Source organism: Halyomorpha halys, unplaced genomic scaffold (genome assembly GCF_000696795.3).
Source record: "Halyomorpha halys isolate HHAL.00 unplaced genomic scaffold, Hhal_1.1 Scaffold252.1, whole genome shotgun sequence".
Taxonomy (NCBI): Eukaryota; Metazoa; Arthropoda; class Insecta; order Hemiptera; family Pentatomidae; genus Halyomorpha; species Halyomorpha halys.
In genome coordinates this window covers 614,005-632,390 of record NW_027108761.1, presented here as the reverse complement: position 1 = coordinate 632,390, position 18,386 = coordinate 614,005, and the positions used below count along the sequence as shown (strand labels likewise).

Here is an 18,386-nt window from a genome sequence, read left to right as displayed (position 1 = left end):
ACTGTCATTGCAGTTTCTGAATTAGGCGGGAGATAGCGTTAGAGTTACTCTTCATGATAGTGCTGTAATCTTTTGGACGTTCTACGTAAATAAATCTGTATAGTGATCAACCACCTTCATTGGTGTATTTTTTATCATATATGTATATATTTAAAATATAAACTGTTATTTGAGCATAATAAAAATGTAAAATATTCAAAATATAATTGATAGTTATAACGGATATTAATAGGAAAGAGAAATAAAATAACTGATGAGATTTATATATTTATTTATTAAAATTTTTAGCGGTTGGTACCACATTAAATTAAGCAGTATGAGGCTGTGTCCAAGAAGAGTTACATTAACTGAATTTATTGGCAATTACAAAGGTAAAGAGTCTTTTTTTTGTATTACAATTAATTTTTCAAAGATGATTTATTTCAAATTACCAATGTGTAAGTGCTGTTTTAACGAACAGATACATAATAGTCTAGTCACTACATGAATGTCCCAAAAGAGAAACTTAGTTTTTTTCCAGGGTTTTTTAGTAAAAAGAATATGTTAACTTATATAAGATTTTACATATATTACAAACTTTTTTCTATTTCTGATAGAATGTTTTACTGATTTTTAAATGAAAAATTTTAACATTATCCAAAGGTAATACAATTACTAGTAATTTAATCGAAAATTTCTGATTAAGCTCTGAGCAATAGATAGCATTATTCATTATATAACTTATTTTATTTTAATTTAATTATGTGTCCATTATATACAACACATTAAACCTTTGCCAGAAAAACAGGTAGTATAGCTTCTTTACCGTTTCCACTGAAAATGTAGGTACATAATTACCTATATTTCAAGGTTTATGGATAGATTGGGTTATTTTATATATAATTTGATTCGTCAATGGAAAATATAATTCATAGGAGCAGCCATGTTTTAAACATGTGTGTCAAGAAAAATACTTTTGTGCATGATGAAGCAAAAGTAGAGGATATAATTTGATAAAGTTATTACTGGACCATTTCCACACTGATTTCCAACAACCCTCCAAACTTGGATCATATCAGACCAACCATTTTCGAAATATTTTATTCCGTTAGTTGTACCGAGAAAAATACTTTTCGGCATGCCTAACCGAAAGTATGGGACGGAATCTAATAAAATCAAATTACCAGCCCGCTCGTTAACGCTCTAAGCATTATTTTTCTTAAATTTTTTGTTGATTATTTATCATTTTATTTTCTTAATTAAAAAAAAGAGAAAAATAGTTTAAATCATTTATTTTCCACTCAATTAATATATTGCTAATATAAACCTTTCGTTGTAAATACGGATTTCTTTTTTTTACAATAAATAAGATAAACATTTTGTTTTAAAATTTATTATTCTTTTTGAAGATTTTTTTTGTTGACATTATTTTATTTTATGAATTCTGTACCCATTAGTCCCTTCGAAGGAGCTCTTCACAATGCTCATTCCCTCAAAATTACATCAAGTTCGGATTAGCGGTATGGTTATCTTTTGTTAAACAAGAAACTATGGATGCGATCGGAAGAGATCTGGGCCTTGTTTCATAATAAAAGCTATTAGTATATTAGTTCATAGTACAAGTGTAGAAGCTAGTGTGGTAATAATACTAATACTTATTTTTTTCATGATAGGGATGACTATTAGTGATATTACAGGAATTAAAAAGTACTAAAGTACAAGTTACTATTGTATAAGTCTGTGTAATTGGTTTAAGATAAATCTACAAGACTAATAGTATTAGTTTGTACTTTATTATGAAACAGGGCCTTGATGATCTCGGCTTTTCCCGATTAGAACTTCTGTCTCTATTTTTCATTTTTTCTCCTTTAATTATAATCTTTAATATTTTGTTTTTCTCCATTATTTATTATTTCTAATAATGAGAACAGGTTATTTAAATAAGCAAAATTAAAGGTACTTTGAGGAATATTTTTAAAAATTCTTCATTTAAGAGACCCTTTAGACTAATTCAATGAGGATGAGCCTTAACTGATATTAAAGTTCACTCAATTTTAATTGAGTATATTTGATAATCAATTGATTTACCGAGTTTAATTAAAATTGTTGGACCCGTTTTTTAGAAAATCCTAAAAAAGGTAAAATCGATTCTCGAAAGGTGCACTCCCGATTAGTCGATTTTACGAAAAAATTGCTCCAAAATCCAAGGCATACTGAAGCTCTAAGTGTCTAATTCTAGTTTAGTACGACTCTTCAGTTTTAGGCTAAACTGTTCTCACACAGATCATTTGTGTGACTCCAGAGACCTCAAAAAGATACAAACACTAAAATGATGTAAACATAAGTAAAAAGTATATGAAAAATTAAAAGGGTTAATTGAAAATAACAAATAAAAAGAAGAAATATAAAATAAAGTAGTATCCTTGGTTATATCCTTTATACAGTTTTTACAGCTGACATCCCAAGCCATCCTAACACTATACTCACCACGTATGCCGATGATACACATGCGTGTCAATTGTCAGTGAATAATGATCCTTCCAATGTATCCCAAACCCTCCAATCCCACATCACCACCCTTGAAGAATGGTGCCAATACTGGAGGATTAAAATAAATTCCAATAAATCTCACCAAATCATATTTACCCTTCATTGTAAACCTTCGTCTTCCCCCACAGTATCTTTTAATAATACCCCACTTATTCCTGTTGAACAGATCCGTTACTTAGGACTACATCTGGACAAACGACTGACATGGAATCATCACACAAGACTGAAAAGACAGAAAATTGCTCGTCGATTCCGACTATTACAACATTCACTAGACAAATGTTGTCCATTACAAAAGACTGGTCTACATGAATATTATAAGGCCTATCTGGACAGCTATAGGGCTCCACTAAACTATCGAATTCCTCCCGAATCCAATCCTTACAGTTCAAAATCATTCCTAAAATGTTTAATGCTCCTTACTTTTTCACAAATCAAGTCATCCAACAGAACCTCAATGTCCCATATGCTGCCGATTTGGCCAGAACCAGATACCAATCTTATGATAAGCTTCCCAACATCCCAAACCAACTCTTTACTTACCTGGCTTCTCCTTCAATACCTAATAATCCTCCTAGGCGTCTGAAAAGAAGATGGCCTCGAGATCTTCTCCTCTAGAAATATTTTTGGAGTTCTATCAATGGACAGATTCTCCACTTGTTTGTATCATATCATTATAGCACTTGCAGAAAATTTACTTGATGTATATATATGTATACAGTTGTAAATTACAATAAATGAATTATTAAAAAATTTCCTATAACTTTTTATTATTCTTACGCTTCATTGTATACCCTTTTAATTGTTCATTTCCTTTTTTTACTTATGTTTACATCATTAAAGTATTTCTATTTTTTTCAGCCCTTATGAAGCCCTACACGTGGAGCGAAAATAAAAAGTTTAATCACTATTTGAGTTTTTATTTGACCGTATCCGGAGCATCTTCAATTTATTTATTTTGTTAAGTTTTTAACCTCGTGAAATTGATTTATTTAATTTGGCAGTTCTGCTGCATTTAATATTTGAAGGAGTTTATAATTAGCATTTTGTTGTTAGAAGGTTCATTCTAAAAACAGCGTAGTTGAATAAACTAATCCCTTTCTGAAACAGTTCAGAGCTCTTAAATTGTTGCTGATTGTTAACAACTGCATACGCTTCTATATTTAAAAGATGCTAATATTTTCGAATCATTATTATACTGCACCTGTCTCTACTGTATACTATTTTATTTAAGTACTTATTCATGCAGTGGAATGCCTAGATCATTTGGGGCCCTTTATTTACGATGCTCACTACTGTCCAAAAATTATAAATGAGTAATTAAAAAAAAGGTTAAAAATTGGCGTCCAAAAAAGTGATTCTGTGAACCATAAAAAAAAAAATGAAAATATTAATAAGTGACTTAGAGATACTAATCAACTATTTTTAGGACAGTTTTGAGCTGAACTTACTGGGTGGCTCTTTGCTAGGAAAATTCGCCGCAAGCGAATACGACTTTCTGAAAATAATACTTAATGAAAGATAATTGTGCCACAAGTTTTTTAACTGGACAGGAGTACCGTTAATTTTTTTTTTCAGCCCGACTAGAGGGTCATAGCAAAAACGTTTGGGAACTGTTCCCTAGAGACCCAACTTTTCAGAAACAGACAAGTTGAAAACTTTCGCAACCTACTGCGACTGCGCCATGGAAATGCCCCTTCTATTATTCGTAAAATCTTTTCTTTTAACAGCACGGTTTTGTTCTTAATATAAAAGTCTTTGTTTACCTAGAGTTAGGAAAAACAAGACGTATATACTCTGACAAATGTATACGCGAACTGATAAACATGTACTGGTATAAGTGCTTTATTTTTAAAAATCTTGGGTTACATAATATCTAATCTATCGGCTTAACTACATTTCTTGTGATACTTAATCGATCACATTGAAAATTTATATTAGGTTTTCAAGTATTTGAAGTATTCAATAATTCGATAATCATAAGTAAACATCGTTGTATTAATAGAAAACATTTTTTTTTTTTTATGTCACCTTCCACACATTTACTCACTGTTTAATTTAAATTTATTTTTACAGTGATAGTAATATTTTTTTTTTGGACAAGTTTACTTTGTTTTGGGAATAAGCAATTGATTTGTCAGAAGGCATTAAAGTGATTCAGTGGTAGATATAATCTATTACTGAATCACTTTGAATTAAAATATTACATTAATTATTTCGACATTCAAAATCACAAAATACCTGAATCATGTGTTGATCGATTATTTACTAATAAAATGCTTCCAAGTGAAATAATTTATTTAAATGAAAATTAGCTATAAATTGCAAATAATTATTAATTTAAGGTTATGATACAAATTTTAAACCATTTTACATTTATTATTTTAAACTTGGATCAACAAAGTTCATCAGTTAGTGTTAAAATCTGTAATACTATATAAAAAATCTGTAAAAAAGAAACCCATTCCATATACTTACATCCAATTCAGTTCAGTACATAATATGAATACAAATATTCATAAAAATGAAAACCAGTACTATCTGTTAAGATTATAAGCCTTTATTACATATTTGATTATAGAATGATGCTTAGTTAAAATTTTATTTGAATGGAGTAGTTTACACAAAAACTGTTAAATGCAGTTGATTAATGAATTTGTAAATTTTATTCTATTCATAGTACAATTTTTTCTAGTATTTTTCATTAAATCCTTTTTCAACAGTATTTCGTAAATCTATTTCTATTGTCTAACTTTTTTCGGAAGAATGAAATTCAAACCATTAATATAATAGAGGGATTGAACAAACTGAAAAAATAAAATATATTTGACAATAATTCAAATGTATCTATGATATATCGCCAAATCATACCAAAATCGAGGTATTGTATAGGTATTGTATTGTATAGTGTTTACGGAATACTAACGATTTGTCGTAATCGTGTTCCTTCTTCTCATTAAATTATTCTGTTTATAACAAGATATATTAAATTGAATTTCTTGTGTTCTAATGGTTAATATAGTTTCTTAAGTTCATTTTTTAGAGAGCTAAAATGCTTATTTTATTTTAGATTCAATATTTTTTAGTTTAAAGTTTAAGTTATTAAAGTTGATTGGCTGTATTACTGAATAAATCCTTAAGCCCCTACGAGTTGTTCTTATTGGCAGTACCTCTTTTAGATCTCGCGGAAAAATTCCAAATAGAACAAGGAACTTATGCAATTTAGAAGACCTATATTTCAGCACTGGAGTCATTACAATCTTGGCCGATAATATTATTCTGGACTCTCTGGCGGTAATACATCATCCCTGTTTTTCTTCGCATGGAAATTAGCTTAGGGGATATCCACTATTAAATATTAGTTTTTAATCAATTTATTATTTGTTGTTTGTTTTTTAACCTATTTATTTGTTGTTAACTTTATACTACTTTATTTTAGTTTAATACGTATGTATAATGTGATTTTACATTACGACCATGTTGTCTTTTCTTTCTCTGCCACATCATGCAGCTTTGAGGATTTAGCACAGGCTTCTCTGGTTCTGGATTGACTACGAAGATCTTGGAAGATATCACATTTAGACATGTATAGGAGCAGATAGCTTATCAAGAATTACCACTTCGATGGATATAAAAATTGCAGATCAGCTAAGAAACATACTGGATTTTCGTTAAAGATTCAATGATTTTCTTTTTTTAACAACAATTGTTATCAGAAAATTAAAGCTAGTTAAATTTACTATAAAATAGTTAATATTGTTTATCTTTGTAGGACTGGAAGGTTTTATGATATTTGACAAAATAAACTCACAAAATGTTAATTTTTAGTTGTTCGTATAAAATGTTGGATTTTTGAAAAAATATATCTCTAGATCCATAAGACACACATGTGTCTGCCAACACTCAAAATAAAGGAAATTTAACTTACTATAAAGTAGTTTATGACACTTATCTTCGTAGGGGTAGTATTATTTATGATATTCGCATATGAATATAAATTTGACAAATAAAAATTTGTCCAAACAACTATAAATCAATTTATATTAGCAAATTTCATGAAAACTATTACTCCTACGAAGATAAACATCGTGAACTACATTATAGCTCATTAAACTAGCTTTAATTTGCTAATAGATATCTGTACGTCAAATGGTTTTTGAGATGTTGCTTTTTAAAAAGCTTTTTCTCAAGAACTATTTACCGTAAATATCTGTTTTAGGGCTCATATTTTAGCAAATTTACTCACCTTTAAATGACGTTCTCTTAGGTTGTTCCTACTTTTTAAGATATAGATCACCGAATGAAAAATTAATTTTTTTTATCGCTTTTAAACAGCCGCCATTTTTTATTCCTCCTACTTATACTTGGCAGACTCATGAATTTTGACTTGTAATTATACATAGTTTTCATCAAAGTAATAAAAAATTGGGGTGAGATAACTGCCTTTTTTCTCCTCTTGGGCTCTTGTACTATAGTCAGTTATATTAAGTCCTGAACCTAATGCAATGACTGTCTGTTTATTTTAAGGAATACGAAGCACTCACCAGAGAACTGCTAACTTAATTCTTCTACCCCTTACAAATTATTTGGTTAGATAATGAATTGTAACAGCCACGTGTAAAATTTTCGTTTAAAAAAAAAATCAATCTGACTCGCCTAGAAAACAAATGCCAATAGGTATTCCGCATGGCTGCCTCCCTGTTTTTCTCATCTTCCTCGATTACTGCATTAAATTACGCCTGGCCTTGGCCCTGAATTGTCAATGCGATATGCTTCTTTTGTTTAATATATCAAGTGAAGTCCCTAATAATTTAAAAACAACTCGAATATATTAGTCCTTCGAAAAGTGTTTATACGAATAGACAACATTTTATTTTATTTTTTCTCGTATTAAGAAATCAATGCTTAATATTCAATTTCGTCTCGTAACTATTTATGAGGAAAGTTTCTTGTTGAATAAATGGTCAATGTAAAAAAATTATGAATATGAAGAAGATGGTCAGGGTTGCGGTCAAAAAGAACAAAAATAGTTCACTATTTATTATCCGACGTTTCGTGCCACTTTGTAGGGGTTCATCAGGGCTGTTCAAGATAATAGCTTTACAGACTGCTGATGATAGTCTGACAGACTTCAAAGTCTACCCTACAAACGGCGGATAATAAATATTTGTAAACTATTTTTGTTCTTTTTTTTTTTAAATACTTTTTATTTATTGATAGATATTACAATCTGCCACCCAGTTGTGGGCAATTGGTAATAGTGATGAATGATCATATTCATACTAAAATAAAATTAAAATAAATGAATGAATGAAAAAAAAAATCTCTCTTAAAATATATACAAACAGAAGGATAAACAAAATGAACCAGATCAAACTATGTGTATGAAAAAAATAAATAAATAAAATAACATAATGATAAAATAATATAAACTCTAGTCACATTTACACTCTTATGTACAATATTTACACAATCCACCTAAGGATCCCTGAGCCCACTCTATCTAGGGTAGAGCAGAGCTCATAAGATTCCAGCGCATCCCTCTCGCCACATCACTGGTAGTGAGCCAGTGGAGGCTGAGCAAGAGCGCTAAAGCCACAAACACTCAACTTGAGTGGAGAATCTGACCTTTGTCAGAACTCCAATTGTCCATTTTTATTTTACAATAAGTCTCTTGGCCTCTGCCGTTTCAACCTTCTAGGTGGGCTGTAGGGATGGGTGGAACTAGATAAGGTTTGATCCAAAGGATTAGGATGGTTGGAAAGGTTTATATGAAATTTTGAGAATTTGGTTGTTATGAGGTCAAGAACAAAAGAGATGTGTAGGTCATGGTGTAGTGTTCTGTTGGAAACGTAATAGGGTGCATTAACTATGGTTCTAAGGATTTTGGATTGAAAGGATTCGATACGTTTGATGTTCGACGGTTTAGCTGTTCCCCAAAGTTCATGCCCGTAGGTCCAGATAGGTCGGAGTACAGCCAGAAACATTGACCAACTTGATATTTCAAATTAATTATACGGACAGTTATCTCTATGTATATATGTTAAATAAATTTTAGTTTATTAAACTTATTTGCTATTGAAGTAGTAATTGCTATGTTCAGCATCATATACAGTTCCTGTTTTTATATAATTTCATAGAAGTGAAGATAATTTGTAACTTCAAAAATTGATATGGACTGTGCACAAAGACGGTTACGGTCCAAAGTGCGCTGCTAATGTTTTAGTAGAGAAGGGAGGGTAAAAAAGAGGCATTTTATTTATTTATTTTTTTTGCGGTTTACCGAGGAGTAATGGATAATGAATAAAAATACACTTTAGCATATAGTCGCCATTACGTCTAAATGACGAATATGAATTCACCTTCTAGGTGACCAAAAATACTTTTTTCGTTTAACTTTCGCATTGCAAATATTTTATCTTTGGGACTTTTTTCTTCCTTAAGCTTTAGATTTGTGTTTAAAAAAACTTATATTTCAAAAATGCTCCTAGTAACAAAACTAAAGAATTCCAAAAATGCGATTTTTCACATTCGTTCCTTCAATTCGGCTGTGACAATATATGAGTTATCTTTTTAACCTACCTAAAACTAAAAAAGCTAATTTTGTTGTTCATAGTACTATAACAATCAGTCAGAGGTAGCATGATAAAGCGATTCACATTAGACGGATTAGAGGCCAGGAAGACCATTTCCACGATGATAGGAATCGAGACAGTTGTTACAATAGCTATTATACAATCAGAATTTACCCGACAGTCGACTGTACCTTAGCGACAGTTAACTGCCGCATATAGATGTAACTTATAAGCATCGAACCGCAGCCTTTGGCAGATCTTTCCTTATCTGCTCCTCTTATCTATGAAATCTATTCTCTCCTTCATTCGTTGCTCTGGTACCCTACCAGCCTTCAAATCCAGTTCTTTAATCATTTACTGTCCATCCCATTTTCCCATAATAACAATTAAAAGCTTTAAAAATTGTAATGTGATAGAAAGATGTGCAACATAAGTATTATTAGATGCTTTCAATGCACATATCTAAGTACGATCATTCAATTTTTATTCTTTTATTATTATTAGAATGTACCTCAAGATGTATGGTTTGTTATAGGATTTATTTTTTTAATTTATTTATTATTATTATTGTTTTTACCTTTGATATTTTTCTTTTATTCTTGTAAATATGTATATAAAAAATAATTGTTCCTTTTGTTAATTATTTTTAGTTCAACTGTGTTTGATTCTTATTTATTTATATTAATAGAAGTTAGTTATGATTTATACTAAAAAAAAAATGTGGGTAATTATAGGAATAATATTAAGATGTTTTTCGTTATTGTATTTACCCGCAGACCCCAGAATAGCTTACACTGCTCCCCAAACAAATATATAGTTCTTTTAATAGTCATATTTTAATACTTTCTAGCATGGAACGTAATCCAACATACTTTTGAAAGCAGAAATAACTTATTTTATTGTTGAATAGAATTAAACTGAAAAACTTTTTTGTTTAAATAAACTGCTTAAATTTGGGTTTATTTGTTATCTGTAATATTTATCTCACGATGTAGCGGCTAAAATGTCCTTATTATATCATAAAAGTTTCTTTATTGTAGATAATGGAAAAAAAAATGAAAAAATTAAGATTATTTGGTAAAAAACCGTTTTTAATAATATTCTTCTAATTTGATGCAAATTATTTGTTTTTAGACATTAAGTAGATAAAATATTATTTTTATTATTCTATATTGTATCAAATATCATTAGAATAACTATTAAAAAAATCTACTCCTTTGATTAACGTATTGACTTTGGTTTGTTTTTTTTAACACAGTATTTTACTACATTTTTTCATAAATTGATAATTAATGTTTTGTTTTTTTGAAAATTTTTGGTTTATCCTACATTGATTACTTATGTCAACACAATTTTTGCATAGGACTTGAAAGTTGTACTATTATATTTTTTGAAAAAAATAATAGTCGTTAAAAGTATTTCAAAAATTTGGCTTGTATTTTGCACATTCTATGTATACCATTAAACGTGAGGTTTCTTGTAAAATAAAATCTTATTATAATCTTAATTTTGTATTATTTGACTATTTTAAACTATAAACTCATAACTGTTATATAATAAAACAGTACTAATCATACTTCGAATTAATGTATTTTTTTTTACTGCATTATAGTTATTATGATCATATGGACTCCTAGTCTCTAAGCTTCCAACAATCTCCAAGTTTTTTCCCATCTTAATTTTTTTTTCACGGAACGACCTTTCAAGGCCACGCGAATGTCTACTTTTTCCTTCTCCCTTTCTCTCTTCTTCTCTCCCAGCATCTCTCATCACTTCTCTCTTCCGACCACGCAGTACCCTTATCTTTATTTGCTGCAAGAATATTTATTTCTTTCAATTGAAGATCTCATATTTATTATTTTTCCATATATATGTATTCTGTTTATATATATATATATAAGAAATATATATTTGTTTATTTTTTTTTTTAAACAAGCTAAAAAGTACTAGTGTCCTGCACTTTGTACAACGCTACCTCTGGGCGGACTTGGTAACTACAACGGCCTTATAGTTTAGTTGATGTCCATAAGATGGCAGCACCACTAGCCCTACCCCTACCACATCGGCGGGACCTTAGTCAATTTTAAAACAAACACCGCCTGGCTGTTGTCAAAGTGACATCGTTCGCGCCCCCGCTCTACTTCATCTACGTAAATTTCAGGTGAGCATTTTTGATTAATGCATCATTTAATTGTAAACCATAAATTGTAATTAATTTATTTTAGGAATCGCAATTGACCTTATCTGTTTTTTTTATAGTATAACAAATAGCTGAAAAAATATTGCTATTGAAAAAAAAAATTGTTTAATACTATTTATCTCAAAGTTTTAACAATATATGTCTGTCGGATGGAGCACAGGGATATTCTATTATAATACTTGGTTAAGTGTCTAGTATCCTTCTTTTATATTCAACCATTGCATAATATTGAACCTATCGAAAAGTTATATACTTTTTTTCATAAGAACCAAATTTCATAGAATATTAACAGTTTTCAAAGAAGAACAAATAGACCAAATATCAATGAAGAAAATACCGTTTTGAAATTCTATATACAAAATACAATCTGTGTATTAGTAGATATTTCAACAATGGTAAAGAATAATATTATTTCATGAAGATTCTTTTAAGAAAATATTTTTAAACTATCTTTTTTTAAGAGCAAAAATAAATGTGTTTTGGTTGCAGTTGCAATGCCGCACGTGTGACTCTAAAGAATTCTTAATCTTTATTGAGTTGTCAAAAAGATCATTTATCTTGCCTTTCCATCTGACGTGAATGAGTCAAGGTCTTTAAAGCTATGACCTACAGTTTATTTTTTTTATATATATCTTAATGCACTTAATTAATAAAATGAACCTCTTTCATTTTTTTTACAGTTGATAACGTTTAAAATAAATTTAATATATTTTATTGTTGAATTTGGATTGCAAAATGTTTGAAATGCCTTTTTACCTCCTAATATAAAATGAATTAAAATTGTAATTCAGGTATCATAAATTAGTTTTATTCTATTATTATTTATTTATTTTGTAGCTCCATAATCTGTGAATCGGTTTTGTAAATAATCTGAATTTTTAAATTTTATTGTATCCATTGTTGCCTAGAAAACCACTAGATAAGAAAAATGAGTAAAATTAAAAATAAATGTTTTGGTTGCAGTTGCTTATATCTTAATGCACTTAATTAATAAAATGAACCTCCATTATTTTTTTTTAACTTGATAACTTTTAAAATAAATTTAATATATTTTATTGTTGAATTTGGATTTCAAAATGTTTGAAATGCTTTTTTACAATGCCACTAAGCTGTAATTTTATTACGTTGTCATTTTAACCATAGTGTCATTTTATTGCTAATGTTTAATTATCTTGCATAATAATTTGATTCTTTGTTCTTTTTGTGTGAAATCCAACAAAAATATATTTTTTTAATTTGAAATTTAAGCGAGCTGCTGCTAAATTATTGTATTTATTGTTAAAATTTTATTAGATGGCTGAATTTAAGCGGTCTCCAAAAATTATTTTATTAGTGGTTTTTAAAAATATATTAGTAGATATTTATAAATAAATCACTTTTCAGAATTTTACTATCATGATTTTGGACAAGAAAATACTTTGAATTTCGTCCATTATTAATATTAATATATATCTTAGTAACTTTTTGTATTTTTATATTTTTTTAGTTTTGTTGTACTAGATGTATATATATTTTTTTCTAGGTATATTACAATTGACCACTAATAATAACTATGGTCAATTGTATATAATAATAATTGTAAAAAATTGCTCTCTTATTTTATTTAATTGAATATATTTAGTTGTCCTTAATTACGGAAAAACTTGTACTTGGCTTAGGCTGATAATAGCATTAATTACCTCGAATTACTTATCAAGGTAGTCTACCACTGATCTCTAGATAAGAAACTAAATCTCTTCAATATATATTTTTTTCTTGTTTCTGATACATGAGTTCAATTTTTTTTTTATTTGTAAAAATATATATAACTTATTCCCTCACAAGCAATTATTGAAATATCATGCAAAGTATATTTCTATACAATATTTCTCTATTCCTAAATCTTAATGATGTATCTACTGTTTACTTATTGCATGCAATAATTTTATTATCTATTAATAAATTAACATTAATTTTATTTATTAAAATAATGTGTAAAATATATTTCTACATGCTATTCTTAGCAAGTCTTACTTATACTAAATATTGAGTAACTAAACTTTATTTATATGCTTATTTTAAGTTATTATTTAATTTAAATAAATACTTTTCCTCACAATGTAATTTATAAATTTAAATTACATTATTAATTAATATTTTGTATGAAGATAGTTTTAATTCACGTTTATGGAACCTAATTTTATTTCATTTTTACTTAATTCTCTCTCTCTCCTATTATTCTCTGGATCTAATAAAAAATAAAACAGATACATATACATCTATACAGATCTGAAAAAAAAAATTAAATTAGAAATATATTAACTAAAGACTTTGGATGGATATTTAATTTGCTATGTTTATTTATTATTTTTAAAAATTTAAATCTGTAAAAAAAATAAAGACAAGGATTAGAATACTTATGGTTTAAAATTGTAATTCTATCATAATTTTGTTTCATTCTATTATTATTTATTAATTTATTTTTTTGTAGCTCCAAAATCTGTACATCGGTTTTGTAAATAATCTGAAATTTTTAATTTTACTTTTTGGATTTGTTACCTTGATGCCAAAATTTGTTTCAAAGTTTTATAAATATTTTATAATATCCATTCATAATCCACAATCTAGTGATTTTTTATGTATTCACAACTTCCATTATATTTTATGGTAATTATAAAACTTTTCGAGGACTAGAAAGATTAGAAGACTTATGCATTGATAACAGTTGGAACTTTTGAGGAAAACAGATATAGACCATCATCATAAGAATAGCTTTGTCATTCGTCGCTTTTCAGCACCATATTCTTTTTTTTGATTAATTATTTAATGATTTTTTATTATAATTAGTTCAGTGGTGCTTTTACCTAACGATTTTTAATTTTATTTTCTACTAGCAATTCATTATACGATGCAGTTATGTATAAAATATATTTGATTCATATATATATATATACCCTTTTTGCGAGCAGATTAATTGAAATGTGTTACATTTCAACATGTGCGATATAAACTCTACAAAGGCATACCTTATGCTGATTTGTTTTTTTTGCGTGCTCCTTCAATTATTATAAACACCATACCTCACTACATACTTTTGGGACACTATGTGGATACTTTTTCTCTTAGTAATTTTGTATTAGTTTGTTATAATGAATTACTGTAGAATCCCTATTATCCATCCTAGTCGAGATATAACCTGTGAAGTAGGGGATCCGATTAATCCCAACTGTATAAAAGAAAAAAATATATTTAACTTAATACAAATTTAATGTAGTACACATTAATATATAATATAATTAATATACAGGTGATTTTTATATTATATTATGAAAACGGAAAATTTTTGGAACAATTTAATATGATTTAACATAAAAATTATATTTCCGGTCAGTTATTTTAATTTTGTTTTACCGAGTAAGTGTGCTTTTAATACTTTATTATTTTGTTTTTATCACTGGTTAATCTGGAGAGCCTATTTGTAAAATCCATTTGAAGGGGACTTTCAATTCATAATTTGATGAAAAAAACAACGTTGTTTAGACGATTAAAAGTCCTCTTAAAATCATTTTAACAATAAACAATGCTCCTTTCTTTTAAAGGAAATTTTGTTGATTTTTTTTTTTTTTTTTTGTGCTGCAATTTTATTACTTAACTTAAATTTTTCTAGTTACCGCTTTCTATTCAACAAAAAACGTGGTTTAAAGAAAAAGATCTAGTTTCTTGCTATTTTGGCGGTTAATCCCATGCTACTTTAGAGGCCCACTATTACTTCCTTAAATATTTCCCAATATTTGTAGGACACCATATCAAAATATCCTACTCCAAACCACACTTCTGAGTAAATTAAGACTAATTTGAAATAAATCCTCGACCTTTTATACGAAGTTAAAGTATATGAGCTCTAGAAGATTTTCTAGAAGTGGCTTAGCCTATCAGAGGGCTGAGAAGAATATTTTAAAAAATTAAAAACCTATTAGTTTACTTGAAAAAATTATAGATTTACTTGATGGAAACCATATTCCTTAAAGGAAATTTTTTTCTACTTAACGATGCTGCAATCAGTACTTATTCACCTAGAATAGTTTTTGAGTAATACATAGCTTTCTATTCAGAAAAAAATGTGACACTTTAAAAAACATATCAATTTTCTCCTATTGTGTAGCGAGTCGGACCGTTATCCTCATGAATGTTTTTGTAGCTCTTGAGTTTTACTCGCAGCTCTGGAAATATTAGGATTTTGGGGGACCCTGTATGTATTACGTAATTAAAGATTTTTTTCGTTCTTGATTTTTCTTCTTATACGAGGAAATTCTAATTTCAATTAGAAATCATCCCTTTATGCGTTAAAAAAAAAACCCTAAAATTTAAAGAGTTTTAAAAATATTTTCCTTGTATTTTCGTAATCGATATTTTTTGAGCAAAAATTGTTTGTAAAACCCGTAGAGGATATTATTTTCTACTAATTATACTTACTTATTAATGTCCTTCGTAAGTAATATTTTATTCCACGGGCATTGGCTACGGCACTACATTCCACAAATTTATTTTACCTTGCTAAATGTTAAGTAACTTATAAATAGTAATTGATAATATAAACTCCAAGTTTTCAACATTCCATCTACTCCAACTTAACGAATCCGTATAGTAGTAAATTTTATAATCTACGATATCTCAAAGAAAATCTTTTTATAAGTATTTAATGGTAGATAATTTATAACTTTCTGTTTATTGAGATTTGACAAGATTTCGAAAAACTTTTTATATCCCATTCCTTCTGAATAATTTTATTCAACTTTTTTATGTATTCGTATAGAAAATAGTGAATTATGAGATGTTGGTATCTTTCTTTGTTTTGTTTTTTGTGGTTTTTTATTTATAACTTTCTTCACTACCATTATTATTAAATTTATATAAACCCTTTTCTTTTCGCAGCAGATTGAATGGGATGGTTAAAATATGTAGGTGTGAAAGATAAACTCTGTAAAGCTATATTATATTTTAATGTGACTAATGTAAGTTATATTCTCTTGGTTATTTATTACAATTTAATTTAAAATATAGCTTAGTTGAGTAATGAAAGGAGAATAACATTAAAATGTAATAAGAAGGAGATGTTTAGGGATGCGGTTAAGAAGCAACTAAAAATATTTTTTATCTATTTATTTATCAATTTTTCGACCCGCTTTGAAGGGCTTCGTCAGGACTTTCGTTTTGAAAGAAAGCGCCAGAATGTATAATTTTTAAGAATATGTAATGAATTGTTCTAAAGGTAGGGAAGATAATCTTGAGAAATAGTCTAACCAATTAAATATATGAATGACGTTAGTTAACCATGTGATGGAAGTCATTATCAAAATAAATTAATTTTAGCATGAAAAACTGGACATTTTTTTAATTTAACAGGACAATTTATTTTTTATTTTGATCCAATATGGTTTATTGCGTTTAACTTTATACTTTATCTGTGTTTCATACATTGTTTAATAACTAAGTTCATAGCCCAAGTGGTCACCATACTATTTATTTTACAATAAATACCATGATATCTATTTCAACATACATTTCATGTACAAAAATAGGTCATTTTAACATTTATTTAAAATATCGATTATATTTTATCGTGTCAATTTTTTTTTCTGTATGAAATAAAAACGGACCACCTGTGTTTAGGAGGTAGGAAAAAAATAAGGTTTATAATTTAGAATAAAGTTCGCATCTAGTCTTAAACAATGAATATGTTCAATAAAATTTTCATTATTTATGTACCTTTTATTAAAGTCAAATATTTTATAGAGCAAATGATACTCAACGTGTATTATTATTATCATTAGTTATTGTTTAAAATTTTCTTTATCTTTACGCATATAGTGTGCATTCCACAGATTCAAAATCCCTGTCGGATGTACAGTTTAAACTATCAGCTAACTTTGTCCCTTGTTTAAATCAACTGTTATTCTTACTTATAATAATATCCTCTAATGCTAAAATTTTTAGTAAACCAGAATTTTTCATATTTTAAACATTTTTATTATGTAATTTATATGCATCTATATGCACTTATTATTTATATGCACGAAAGAACAGTTGATCTATATTAGTTTCCAAATATAACATATTAAAAAAAAATATTGGTAAGAACATTTTAAATTTATTTTATTTCTACCTTGAAAACAAAATAATGCCTCTCTCCTGTGAACTCCCCCTCCCTCACTACTACCGGACCCCTTTCATTGAATAGTATGGCTAAGGTTGCTGCATGAAGGCCACGTGTACTCTATCAGCTGTATAGTGACGTCAGGGAACCGCACGTGTCTGGGGATCTACCGCTTCACCCCACTAAACGACCTAAATATCTATATTTTAAAAAAACTACAGACCGATATAGATCGTTGTAGCAGAAACTTTGTAAACAGGAGTCATTCATGTCATAAAACAACGTTTGAAAACTCATAATACAACAAAATTTCTAACTAATCTAAGCAATCAAAATTATTACAATAACATATAATCTCAACTGTAATAAAACGTAATTGAACAGAGAAAATTGACTACCGGTTATCTTTAATTTATAATTTTTAAATATTATATTCTTATAACGTTGCAAAAATATATAGGAAATATTTATTTGTAAATTCATTCGTATTAGTTCTTCAGTATTGCTTCAAAATTATTTACATCGCCTCCATCTCATCAAAATCATACCTGGTTTGTAGACAATATAACAGTATTTTTATTTATATAAAAAAAATTATTTCATATGTACTATATATACTACATTACTTCAGGATACTTCCTTATACAATTCGTTTTTATTAGCTACTTATTACATATTAACTATTTTTATATTTTAGTAAAAAATAAGTTTAAAGATATAATTTAAAATACATACTTATTTTTGATTTTTGATGATTTTTATAGCAATATATGTTTTATATTTGTATCTAAAAGTTGTTGTGTATTCATATATCAATATTGGGTGTTTATTTAGTTCTGACTGCATCATAGTTATATTGTGTAATATAGTTTTTAATAATTCTGAGGCATTTGTTCTGGCACGTGTAGTTTTTTTTTAATTAGTTGAACTGAAGCTCTGAATAGGACAG

At 28.0% G+C, this 18,386-nt stretch overlaps 1 protein-coding gene across 1 annotated transcript in view; it reads left to right on the top strand.

Annotated features, from left to right (window-relative positions):
• Positions 1–11,135: 11,135 nt before the first annotated feature.
• The window catches only part of Cipc (Clock interacting protein circadian), a 152,389-nt gene continuing 145,138 nt past the window's right edge, over positions 11,136–18,386 (top strand). The window contains exon 1 of the mRNA XM_067047081.1: positions 11,136–11,265. The gene's annotated coding sequence lies outside the window, so the exon portion shown is untranslated. The remainder of the gene's footprint in view (positions 11,266–18,386) is intronic.